This window comes from Podarcis bocagei (assembly GCF_964188305.1).
Source record: "Podarcis bocagei genome assembly, chromosome: 2".
Lineage (NCBI taxonomy): Eukaryota > Metazoa > Chordata > Lepidosauria > Squamata > Lacertidae > Podarcis > Podarcis bocagei.
The window spans coordinates 113,081,238-113,094,846 of record NC_138126.1 but is presented as its reverse complement, the minus strand read 5'-3'; the positions used below and the strand labels follow the sequence as shown (position 1 = coordinate 113,094,846).

General features: G+C 44.6%; 1 long non-coding RNA gene across 1 annotated transcript in view; it reads left to right on the top strand.

Moving 5' to 3' along the window:
- The first annotated feature begins 3,703 nt into the window (after positions 1 to 3,703).
- Positions 3,704 to 13,609, top strand: part of LOC308580269 — a 31,978-nt gene continuing 22,072 nt past the window's right edge. The window contains exons 1-2 of the long non-coding RNA XR_014004768.1: positions 3,704 to 3,881; positions 12,612 to 12,666. This is a non-coding gene — a long non-coding RNA (uncharacterized lncRNA). The remainder of the gene's footprint in view (positions 3,882 to 12,611; positions 12,667 to 13,609) is intronic.

Genomic DNA, 13,609 nt, shown 5'->3' with positions numbered 1-13,609 from the left:
ATGTTGTACCTATTAGCCAATTTAAATTACCATCTTAACATCACTCCTCATCTTTAACAAAATAGAACAAAGATTTTTCCCCCAAGATCTGCCCCGTTTCCTTCCACGAATTCCCCCTTTTTTTTCCAAAACATGTTAAATCAAAATACCAAAGTTATATAGAAAGATAAAAAATAGAAGATAGAAGTAGATTCCAAAAGTTGGTTACATAGCCTTTGGATTCTAGAATTCCCCCTCCCTTCCCCGGTTTGGATTCCCCATGTCCATCAGTCTGTATGTTGTCGGCCTGGAGGTCTCAAGTCCACAGCCAAATTTTCCTCAATCCATCTTGCCGGTTTTCTTTGAATTTGCTTGTTTTGATAGTGTTTAATTTCAAAAATCCAGTCTAATAGAGGCCTTTAATTTCCCTTGGTCATTGTTGCTCCTCCCATTGTTCTTTCTGTGGCGTAGTTGGTCCTTTGCTCTTTTGTTTCTTACTTTCTCAGGTTTCTGTCTTGTTCAGCTGCAAAACCATTTTTATTCTGAAATCTAGTATCTCTACAGAGGTTTGTTATTCAGGAACAAAAACTTACGTCCAGTTCCTACCTTGCTTCAATAGAAAGATTCTATTGTGTTGTCACCTCTGTAGACAAAACAATATTTCAGTTTTGCTACTTTCCCAGGAGCTAAGACCAGTACACATCCCGGAGTAGTTTTCCACATACGCCACTTGTAATGTCCCAAAGCCCCTCTAGGGGGGTTGCAGTAACTTTGTGTCCTCTAATCCAAAAGTCAAGTTGTTGTTTCTTTTTTCCCCCGACATTTTTTATCCATATTTATATCCAATTGTAACAAAATTAACCAGCAAAATACTTGTAACAAAGTCCTCTTTGTATTCTCAAGATTTGACAGCTACTTTGACAGCTGTCAAACTCTCCATCTCTCTCTGCCAGGTTCTCCGAATCGCCCCGGTTCCCAGGGGGGGGGTTGCCTTTTCCCTCTCACCCTCGACTTTTCTCCTCCAGCACAATTCTTGTAGTATCCCATCGTGGATTTGATATTTTTTGTCAGCAATAAACTTCTGAATCGATCTTGGTTTCTCAGTCCTTGTTTTAGCATGTTTACAATCAGGGAGGGGATTGACTTCCTTTTTAGATCCCCCCCGCTCGTGCCGAATCCGAAAAAAATTCCTTTTTTTCTCCTTTTAAACCCGGTTACCCAATTACTCACGGGTTGTTGTTAAATGTCTGAATTTCCAATGGAAGAAGCCAGCGCTCTCCGACGAATGGCATGTGGCTGCGCTCGGCAGGGGAAGCGATAGACTCACAGTACCACGCCGCTCCCCGGCACCCGATCCGAAGCCTTTAAAAAGGCTCCTTCACGAGTCGGGAGGGCGCTGACGGTACCAGCCGAGTCCCCATGTCCACGGGCTCCGTGCCCATGGTTTTTGAGGGTCCCCGCGTTGCCGGCGCGGTAGGACCCAGCCCCTGTCGAGCAGACTCCCTCCGGAGCTCGGAGGGAGTCCGCCATTCGGCGATGGCGCCAACCCGGAAGTCTAGGGGGAAACCCATATCTTGACCCTTTGAGGCAGTTTCCTTCGAAGCCCCGTAGAAACAAGGGAAGATTATGCTTGGGAGAGCTCTTGCTCCTGCTTACGGGGACGCATAGCATTCTCCAGATTTCAAATGCTTGCAGCAACTGTACAGTTCATATTATGCTACTGAATACTCCCCGGAGACAATGAGAATGAAAAGAGATCCACTGTGTTCTCATCGCGCAGTCCCCATCTGTTGTCAGGAACAGGGGGAGTTATGGAAGCCTTCCCTCTGCCGTTACATCAGGAGGCTGTATTAATAAACTGCTAAAATGTAATGCAATCTGCTTCTCAGCACCTGCCTCGGAGCATCTGCTTCCTGACACTTTAATGGCAAGCAGGTTATTCATTAAGTGGCGCTTGCAGTATTGCCTTTGCTAATGAGGTTCTACTCTGGGGGTTCTTGGTTGGCTATTAAAAGCCCTCAAAATACTCACAGCCACTGGCTTGTAACCGATATCCAAAGAAGATCTGATGGCAAGTGTGTGGTTTTTTCCCTCCTGGAGAACCAGTCGAGGGAAGGGAGTCAAGTGACAAGCAGGTTTGGTCGCTGAAAACATCCCTCCTGCTCCAACTTTTCCAAACATGCATGCCGGCGCTGTAATTAATCTCAGTGAAATGGAATGTATCATCCTGACCAGTTCAGCTGGTGTGGGCCAAAGTGCAAAGGAACAAGCAAAAAGAAAAAGGAGTTCAGTCTCTCGCTTCAGAGGGCGCAGTTCGGTTTCCCTAAAGAGAAATTCTGACACAACTCCTCTTCGTGAAAGGAACGGGACCGTGGCAAGAGGCAATGATAGATTCCACGAGGCTGTAGAGAGTTCAAAGATGAGACGGGTTGCTGTTTTTTGAAATGCTATTCTGCTTGGCAGGATCTGCAATGTTTAGAATGTGTGGTGGGATTTGGGAACAGGCGCAAATGAAACTTTTAAACGCACACACACACAGTGCAGTTACTCACAAAGTGTGCAGAATAATTAAGTTGGTATGTGTGGGGCAGCCAACCCCCAAACCCAGAGACCCCATGCAGCACTGGTTCTGTGCCCCCTAACCAATATGTCGGAAGGGAAGGAAGGAAGGCATTATAAGAGAACAAGGAAGCGTTCGTGGTGAGTTCTAGCACCTCTTTTTCTAGAAAAACAGCACCACATGTGATTCCCAAGTAGCCTACCTCTCTTTTAAATCAGAACCAGTGAAGGCGGTGAAGGTCCTGTGTGAGTGTCTGGAGGCGGTTGGAGGATGGATGGCAGCTAACAGATTGAGGTTGAATCCTGACAAGACAGAAGTACTGTTTTTGGGGGACAGGAGGCGGGCAGGTGTGGAGGATTCCCTGGTCCTGAATGGGGTAACTGTGCCCCTGAAGGACCAGGTGCGCAGCCTGGGAGTCATTTTGGACTCACAGCTGTCCATGGAGGCGCAGGTCAAATCTGTATCCAGGGCAGCTGTTTACCAGCTCCATCTGGTACGTAGGCTGAGACCCTATCTGCCTGCAGACTGTCTCGCCAGAGTGGTTATCTCCCACTTGGTTATCTCCCGCTTGGACTACTGCAATGCGCTCTACGTGGGGCTACCTTTGAAGGTGACCCGGAAACTACAACTAATCCAGAATGCGGCAGCTAGACTGGTGACTGGGAGCGGCCGCCGAGACCATATAACACCGGTCTTGAAAGACCTACATTGGCTCCCAGTACGTTTCCGAGCACAATTCAAAGTGTTGGTGCTGACCTTTAAAGCCCTAAACGGCCTCGGTCCAGTATATCTGAAGGAGCGTCTCCACCCCCATCGTTCTGCCCGGACACTGAGGTCCAGCTCCGAGGGCCTTCTGGCGGTTCCCTCACTGCGAAAGGCCAAGTTACAGCGAACCAGGCAGAGGGCCTTCTCGGTAGTGGCACCCGCCCTGTGGAATGCCCTCCCATCAGATGTCAAAACGATAAATAACTACCTGACATTCAGAAGACATCTGAAGGCAGCCCTGTTCAGAGAAGTTTTTAATATGTGACATTTTAGTGTATTTTTCATCTTTGTTGGAAGCCGCCCAGAGTGGCTGGGGAAACCCAGCCAGATGGGCGGGGTACAAATAAATTATTATTATTATTATTATTATTATTATTATTATTATTATTATTAAGCCTCCCATTCAGAAACTGATGAGTGTCTGAGGTGTTTAGCTTCAGCAAGGCCTCAGTGCCTCAGGAGTCCTCAAGCCAGTCAGGAGAGGTGCTGGAACTGAGTTCAAGTGAGAAGTGAGTTCCAGCTGGAAAAAAAGCGCTGATCACATGTATGCTGCCTTGAGTTCCACAGCTGAAAAAAGGTAGTGTGTACTTTTCAATGTTTTTTTAAAAAAAATAAATCTGTTTTTTCTGTTTCTAGTTGTTTTATTAGACATCATCTTAAGATGGTTGGATAAAATGTGATTAATAAATCAGTGGTGGGAATGTTCTTAATAATAAATTTACTAAATAAATAGCCCATTCACTTGTTTTTTCTCATAGCCTTTAGTATCTAGCTTCCCTTGCCTCTATGACTACCACACAGCTGTTTTCCTTGACACTGACCTTTGCTTGTGTCTTTTGACCATGGGATATCTCTCTGACTCCCATCAACCCAACCCAGCTGCTGGCTTCTGCATCACAGCCAGCTGGGTTCTGCTTGTCATTCTGACCATTAGTCTTCTCTTAGACAGCTCTTTGCGCTGTCTGTTTCAAGGATCTATGTAAAAGCCCTTAATACGAAAGCTGAGTATCCAGTTTTCGAGTGCCGGTGCTTGCTTGATGCGAAACTGACAGCAGCAGCATGTTTTTGACCCATAAACATATTAACGGAAGACTTTGTAGCACGTCTTGGTAGGTTTCCACAAGCTGCATGAATATTCAGCACCAATGGGAGATTATTCATCCATTGTAGAGAATGAATATATATTTCCAAACTCCTCACTTGAGAATCAAGAAATTCCCATCTCAAGGTCTTCCAGATCAGCCAAAGTTCAAGTTCTTATTTCTTCACCTTGACAAATATACGAGGCAGACGAGTGTGATACACAGTTCAGAGCATCGCTGGGTGATTCAGTAGCAAAGTCAAGAGGAGGCGAAGGATGAGCAATATTATGTAAATGCAGCCGTGCTGATTTACAGCGCAAATGGTGTTAGATTTCAAGGAATAAAAATATAAAACCAAATTCCTACAATTGGATTTTAGGACGGTTAGTCATCCACATAAATAGAATAATGACGTGCCTGTCATTGAAAGGACCTTTTTATGAGAAGAGTAACTTTGGACTCCTGTTGAATGCTGATTTCCTCATTGAAACTCACCGGCAGGATGGAATAAGAGGGCAGACAAAACAGCAGTCACCTGTGGAATGAGCATCCCACCTGTTCACTGGCTTACATTGGGGTTCAGACATCTATTGCATTAGACGCTTTGGATGCAGGGTGAGGGTGTATCCATGGGTGTAGCGTGGGTTGACAGTACCCGGGGCAGTGCAGAAGGGGATGGGTGGGAAACAGACAGAGTACACATGCACATTCAATTGCCCAGAGTCCATGTCACCCAGGAAATTACAGCCGCAGAGATAAGAAAAGAAGAGTCATTCCGTAGTCTGGAGAGGTCATTTCCTGGTTTGTGTGAAGAAGCTGTTTGCAACGGAAGTGAGCAGCTGCATTGAGGCAGCACCAGGGGTTGAAATTTCGTGCCCTTAACAATTTTGCGCCCGGGGAAACAACCCCTGTGGGCCCCTCAAACTACTCCACTGAGGGTATCAACACTAGGGTGACCCCCACCATGTGACCAGTGCAACCAACAGGACAAGGTACATGTGCACACATGTGTGTCATGAGCCCCACAGTGCTGCTGGGGTTGGGCTTGGATTGACAGGCTATGACACAGGAGGAGGAGGAACAAGAAACAGGGGGTGGGGACTCGATGGTGGATGGAGGAGGTGGATATCTCCTCTTTCCATACTGACTTCATGCCAGCTCTCTCCTCCAACCTTCCTGCAAAGCAATGTGGGCTGGGGAGGACTTTGGTCAACTGAGGAGGGAAGCTGGAGGTTGCAGTATCTGAACAAGTGTCTAAACCGGAGGGTGCAAGTTTGTTGCCTAGAACCAATTGCCACCTTCTCAGATGGGTTCAGACCTTCTCACCCCAACAGAGCATGCATTTGTAATCTCAGTATTCCCGCAAGGCGAGAGAGCCTCGTGAGTGACTGCAACATGCCTCATCTTCAAAAGCTTGGCAGGAGGGACAGGGAAACTTATTGGGACATCTTTGTTATCTCCATCCAGTTCCAAACTACTTGCCCTCCCCAGCACCCGACTCACGATTCCTTAACACAGTGTTTATTGCCAGACCTGTACCACGACTTGCCTGAATAAAGAACTCCTTTTTACTTACAAGTAAGAGCCTCTGTCTGCTTGTGTTTGGGGTGGGATCCAGGACAACCTCTATAATTTATTCCCCCCTTTTAAGTGGGAGAGGATCCCATGCAATCTGTGCCACATGGTACACATGTGGTACTGTAGCATGACCTGGGAAGAGTGGGAAACAGCCCTCTGAATTTCATTCTGATAGCATTTTTAAAATTGCATTGATGCCCGTACATTCTCATGTTATCCATTAATACAATGGGATGGTGTCCATTTCATATTATACCAGCAAAATGCCCATGGATGGCAGGCTTCTATGTCACAAAAACTGTGCATCTTTGAGTGTTACATGACTAGGATAGGGTCTCAAACCTGGAGTCAAAGGTAGAGTGCATTTTTCTTTCTACAGCAACGTTGTTCCAAGTGCCACATTTTACTATCCTCTAAAGCAATGAATGGGACACAGGTGGCACTGTGGGTTAAACCACAGAGCCTAGGGCTTGTCAATCAGAAGGTCGGCGGTTCGAATCCCCGCGACGGGGTGAGCTCCCGTTGCTCGGTCCCAGCTCCTGCCCACGTAGCAGTTCGAAAGCACGTCAAAGTAGATAAATAGGTACCGCTCTGGCGGGAAGGTAAACGGCATTTCCGTGCGCTGCTCTGGTTCGCCAGAAGCGGCTTAGTCATGCTGGCTGTACACCGGATCCCTCAGCCAATAAAGCGAGATGAGTGCCGCAACCCCAGAGTCGGCCACAACTGGACCTAATGGTCAGGGGTCCCTTTACCTTTACTAAAGCAGTGAATGGTATCCATTTATATGGATGTTTTGATATGAGTGCTCAAGAATACCATGCACACTGGGACTAAACTGACTTCCTGCCCTTGGTGTCTGCATCCAATTAAGTGTTCGGTAATTTGCATAGCCCCACCCCTTTCTCTGCCCAGCACAACACTAGGTTTGGTTTCTTGGTCATACCACAGTGAACTCAGTTTTATGTCCCTCTCTAGGCACCAAATGAGAGAAGGAACAGCAATGGAAGGGACCACCAAGATATATACAGGAATATTAAGACCTGCTTCCTTATATCCTAGTGGGGAGTTATAGCTATGTAAGCATCCAGCCTACACTGTATTTTTCCTTTAAACGTTTTTTAAGTGCTTCCTAAAATTCTGAAATCTTTTCGGTTCTCTTTAGCATCAATTAAGCTGACCAGGTTTTAAACAATCTGCTTCTGTGTGTTGCTGCACAGCTGACAGCTTCAAAGGGAAGATTATCACTTCCCCAGATTGACATTTGCCTCGTTTACATTGTTACTTTGCAAATCATTAAGTCCTGGCAGCCTACGGTGGTGTTTAGTTACCTTGTGGGGGTAATCAGCACTTTGGAGAGCTCCTGTTACATTGCAAAGAAGGTTGGAATGCCCCTAAAATGAAATGTATATGTTGGTGCATGAAATGAGCAAAGAAACTCACCCTTTGATTTTGAAATTATCTATTGGTCTTGGAGGTGTGAAGGACTGGGGTGGGGGGAGGGAATGGAAAAATAGGGAGAGGGCCACCCCACTCCCAAATTTCTGGCTTTTTTTACCCGGCCTTTACATCTCTAATTGCCCTGCACAGATTTGACTGTTCTGTAATCACAGGGCTCTCCTCAAAAGGACACCCAAGGTCTCAACTTAGTTTACATACATCAATTTACTATTTATTATCTTACATTATGTTTCACCTTTCTTCCAGCATGGAACACAAGGTAGCGTACACATGGATAAGGTCCAGTCTATGACCAGATCCATGCCTGCTCAGTTGCTACAAGGTGGTAGCCTCGTGAGTCTTCAGAAGTCATACGTTGCATTATTTCTACAGTTCACAAGTGAAAGAAGTTATATCAGCAACTGGAGGAGGAGGAGAGGTCAGAGGTTGGAGAAAAAACTATAAGTGGAGGTGTCCATTATTATTATTATTATTATTATTATTATTATTATTATTATTATTATTTCTACGCTGCCCATCTGGCTGGATTTCCCCAGCTGCTCTGGGCAGCTCCCAACAGAATATTAAAAACACAATAAAACATCAAACATTAAAAACTTCCCTAAACAGGGCTGCCTTCAGATATCTTCTAAAAGTCAGATAGTTGTTTATTTCCTTGACATCTGGTGGGAGGGCGTTCCACAGGGAGGGTGCCACTAGCGAGAAGGCCCTCTGCCTGGCTCCCTGTAACCTGGCTTCTCGCAGCGAGGGAACTGCCAAAAGGCCTTCGGAGCTGGATCACAGTGTCCGGGCAGAACGGTGGGGGTGGAGATGCTCCTTCAGGTATACAGGACCAGGGATCTTTAGGGCTTTACCCATCCTTGGGGACCCCTAGGATACTCCCCACACCTACTGCACATGGAAATGGGTGTGGAAAGTGCAGTTGACTGGGACATAGCTGGGCAGTTTAAGGAAGCTCCATTCACCTTGGGTCTGCCCATCAAACCAAGCCTAGAGTGAGAAACCAGAGAGATGCCAACAGTTTCCAGGAACCCTTCCCTTTGTAAGACATTTGTCGGTGAGTTGAGAGTTCTTTTAGAGCCTGGATAAGAGCCAGCAGGCTGAGATGGAGGGTGTGGCTAAAAGAGAAGGAATCAATAGTCAGTTTTTATTTATTAGTAAATAATAAATATTTTTATTTGTGTTTTTCTTGTATCTATGTACTTACGTAATATAGTCGTACCTTGGTTTTCAAACAGCTTAGTTCTCGAACATTTTGGCTCCCAAATGCGGCAAACCCAAAAGTGACTGTTCCGGTTTGCAAACTATTTTTGGAAGCTGAATGTCTGATAGGTCTTCTGCAGCTTCCAATTGGCTGCAGGAGCTTCCTGCATCCAATCAGAAGCTGCCCTTTGGTTTCTGATCGTTTTGGAAGTTGAACGGACTTCTGGAATGGAATCCGCTTGACTTCCGAGGTACGACTGTAATTCCAATATTTTGTTATAAGTTGTCAGTTGTGGCTTCAGTTTTCTGTACACCACTTAGGGGTATTTTTAATATATTAAGCAGTTTGGAAAGGATGTAAATAAATAAATAATTTCAAACCCCTGTTAGGGAGTGGGTGGCACTGTGACCTAAATCACTGAGCCCCTTGGGCTTGCCAATCGGAAGGTCGGCAGTTCGAATCCCCGCAACGGGGCGAGCTCCCATTGCTCCTTCCCAGCTCCTGCCAGCCTAGCAGTTCGAAAGCACACCAGTGCAAGTAGATAAATAGGTACCACTGCGGTGGAAAAGTAAACAGCGTTTCCGTGTGCTCTGGTTTCCGTCATAGTGTTCCATTGCGGCAGAAGCAGTTTAGTCATGCTGGCCTCATGACCCAGAAAGCTGTCTGTGGACAAATGCCAGCTCCCTCAGCCTGAAGCAAGATGAGCACCGCAACCCCATTGTCAAGTTTGACTAGACTTAACCATCCAGGGGTCCTTTACCTTTACTTTACCTTTATCAAACCCTTGTGTACACTATCAGTCAGGGACAGTTACAGCTATGCATACAGCAAGCGATCACACCTTTTGAAGCTGCAGCTCATTTTGGGTTCCCATTCTGGGTATATATGGTAAAATACAGGTGTGGATTCCCACGGGTTTTGTACTGCATTGCAGCCAGCAAAGGCGCTCCCATTCAGACAAGGACTTCCATTTGTGCAATGGAATTTCCCCTTCTGCTACTCTCATTTCATGCCCCCCCCCAATTCTGTTCTGTTCTTGCTTTGGGGGAGCAAAGGGGACAGGTGAGGTAGGAGCAGAATTTTCGTTGAGCAAACAGATGAGAGATGACTGCAAGCAATTAACCCGACATTGTGAAATATCCTGTTCTGTACCAGTAATGTTGTTGTTGTTTAGTCGTTTACTCGTGTCCGACTCTTTGTGACCCCATGAACCAGAGCATGCCAGGCACTCCTGTCTTCCACTGCCTCCCGCAGTTGGGTCAGACTCATGTTTGTAGCTTCGAGAACACTGTCCAACCATCTCGTCCTCTGTCGTCCCCTTCTCCTTGTGCCCTCCATCTTTCCCAGCATCAGGGTCTTTTCCAGGGAGTCTTCTCTTCTCATGAGGTGGCCAAAGTATTGGAGCCTCAACTTCAGGATCTGTCCTTCCAGTGAGCACTCAGGGCTGATTTCCTTAAGAATGAATAGGTTTGATCTTCTTGCAGTCCATGGGACTCTCAAGAGTCTCCTCCAGCACCACAATTCAAAAGCATCAATTCTTCGGCGATCAGCCTTCTTTATGGTCCAGCTCTCGCTTCCATACATCACTACTGGGAATATCATAGCTTTAACTATACAGACCTTTGTCAGCAAGGTGATGTCTCTGCTTTTTAAGATGCTGTCTAGGTTTGCCATCGCCTTTCTCCCAAGGAGCAGGCGTCTTTTAATTTCGTGACTGCTGTCACCATCTGCAGTGATCATGGAGCCCAAGAAAGTAAAGTCTCAATATTTGGCTTGTTTACAGGGGGTGAGAATGCCACCACATATATTGACATGAAGCAGCATCTATATGGTATAGTGAACTGTCCATAGTGTTGCTCAGTCCTTTTCCATCAGAAGTAAATTCCACTGAGTTCAGTGGAACTTACTCCTGGGGAGTGAGTAGCAAGCAAGGGTGCAGAAGGCTGCAGAAGTACAGTTACAACAGTGTGGTCCTATTTTTTAAAAATTAACAAAAGGAGGCCAGGAAAGGCATTCTCCAAAAATGTGATCCTGCAAATAAAAGTCTCCTGGCCCTGATTAACCCACATAATTGATGCTTTTAAAAAAATTATTTTTATTGAATTTTACAAGAAGAGAAAGAGAAAGAGAGACAAAGAACAATACATAACACTGTAAACACATTTATATACATCTTTTCCAAAATACAAACTAAAAAAAAAAGTCAAAAGAAAAGGAAAGAATATACTTTTCATAACCAATAATATTACCAAATTCATGCTTCAAACCTTACAATATATAAATCCTAATTAAAGTATTATAAAAGACTTCCACCGCATTCACCGCACGTCTCTTAGTTATCTTGCTCGCCTTTACATCTGTTCTTCAATCATTTCCCTTCCTTAGGTTCTTTCATAATCTGTCAAATCTTTATGTTCTCTATATTCTCCACAAGGTTAGTCTAAGCACAACCAAACTTTCATATTTGAGCCCTGCTTGTATAAATATTCATTTAAGCATTCCCATTGTTTCTGAATTGTAGTTTTGGATTTATGCCTTATTAAATCCGTCAATTTTGCTAACTCCAGGTACTCACATAGTTTACTTAACCATTCCCCTTTTGTTGAGATATAATTTCCTTTCCAATGACTGGCTACCAACATTCTCGCTGCTGTTGTTGCATACAGAAAGATGTTAATTTTGTCTTTGGGGATATCCTTACTCAAGATTCCTAGCAAATATGCTTCTGCCCTTTTGATATATGATACTTTTAAATTGATGCTGTATTTTTAACACAGAGGAGAAGTGCAATACAGACACACAAAGGTGCACTACACTACAAAGTACCAGCAGATGCCTAAAACTCAAACAAGTGAGCCACACTACTACCCTGCCGTGGTTTTTAATGTGTTTCTCTGTTTAAATCCCCATGGGAAGGGAAACAGCTTGGGTTGTATAAAGGGTTATGTGCCCCTCCCTGGCCATCATCTCTCTGTTGCTGATCATTCCGCCAGAGGTGGCATTTCTGCTTCAAAATGTGTTATCGTTTTGTGGAGTGACTGGGAATGGCGCTTTCTACATGAAAAATGTTGTGAGATCAGCTCTCATGCTGAAAACAAATTCCTGGGACCAAGAATGTCTCAGACGACCCTATTCATTAATTCTCACAGTGCAATCCTAAGTATGTTTTCTCAGAAGCAAATGCCTCTTCGCTCAATAGATCTTACCCATACAAGTGTGCAACCCTATTGGAACACAGTGGGGCTCACTTTTAAGTACAGTCTAACTGTATTTTGCTTAATTATTTAAAATATTTTCACGCCAACTTTAAGGGGGGGGGGAGAGACGCTCCTAAGGCAGTGCACCATTAAAATACAGCCATGATATTCAAACCCATAAAAGCCAGTAGAAATAAAATGTAAGCATGCAGCCCAGACAATAGAAAAATGCAGTACGTAGCTACAAAAATGATGATGATGATGATGATGATGATGATAATAATAATAATAATAATAATAATAATAATAATAATAATAATAATAATAAACAACTGTCAGCAGAACACAACTCAAGAAAAAAGCAGACAAATACAATGGGGTCTTCAGAGCTTCTTCTTTTTTTAAAAAAAATATTATTAAACAATTCCAACATAACAAATTGTCAATCCATATAATCACATACGTTATTTTTTCCCCTTTCCCCCCCTTCAATCCCTCCCTCCCCCCCCCAAAGAATTCCCTCAGCTCCTCTCTCTGATTTCTCTGCACATATTGTTCTCTGCATGTTATAAAATTATATATATCCTTGCCTTATCTATCATGTAATCAACCAATACATTTGTGTATGTTTATTCAAAACCTGCCAAGGAGTCTAGTACATTTTGTTGTCTTTTTAGATAATTTGTAAAAAGTTCCCATTGTCCTTCAAAGTCACAGTTGTCCTTATCAGGCAGTTTATATGTCAATTTAGCCAATTCTGCATAACTCATCCATTTTTCTTGCTACAGGTCTTCGGAGCTTTGATAAAGACCTGAAGCGACTGGGACTGCTGGAGCACAGCTGGTAAAGTGTTCCTAGCAAACATCCACGTCTGCTCCCCTGAGTCACTGTTTTGCACGGGGCTCCAGCTAATACACCTGAGCTGAATAAATCTGGTCTGCATAGCACTGCTGTGCAGGATTAGCAAACATGCTGCATAGCTCCATTTCAGCAAACCGTACTTTGCTCTACGACAGGAAACCTGGCTCTATTTGGTGCAGTTAGCTTTTTTTATTTTTATTTTTTAACCATGATTTGAGAGCTTTGAGGATTCATATTTATTTAGCCTCCTGAGCCATGGAAACTAGGAAGCGCCTGAAAGCCGAGAGATTTTTTTCGCATGACTCAGTGAACTGGGCTCCAACAAGGGAAAACCATGAATGATATTATGAGACTCGCGACGGGCCTTGGCAACCTGGCTATCTGCACGACTCAGATTCGCAGCCTTAACATCTGGCCTATCAAAGGGGGAAGCGTGCAAATGTCCCCTTTAAGGGGAGCTGGGATGCCGCTGCAGCATTTCTGGGAACTGGGAGCTGGGATGCGAACTGCTAATTTATTCCAGAGGTCCCTCTCTGCTCTCTTTAACAGTGCAGCTCAGCAGCATCCAGATCAAGTCGTGTTGCATAATAAGGGCTTGGGGTCAGCTCGGCATATCTCACTTTTACTGTGCCAGGTTTTCGGCTTGTTATTTGTACAGGGAAAGGTGCTACATCTACTGAATGACACCATTGGAGGGCCGTCCGCTTCCATTCCCAAAGGCTGCATAAATGACAGTACAGGAATGCTTGGCTTAGTCAGATTTAGTAAGGAACAGCCAGCCCCTTCAGAGTTCTTCTGGCAAATAGCAGCAAACCTTGGCTATTTCTCCTTGTTCGCTGAGAAAAATAATGAATCCTGGGGAAACCCATTAAAGGTGCCATTTTTTAATGTTATTATTAAATTGTCACTGATCCATTTACATTTT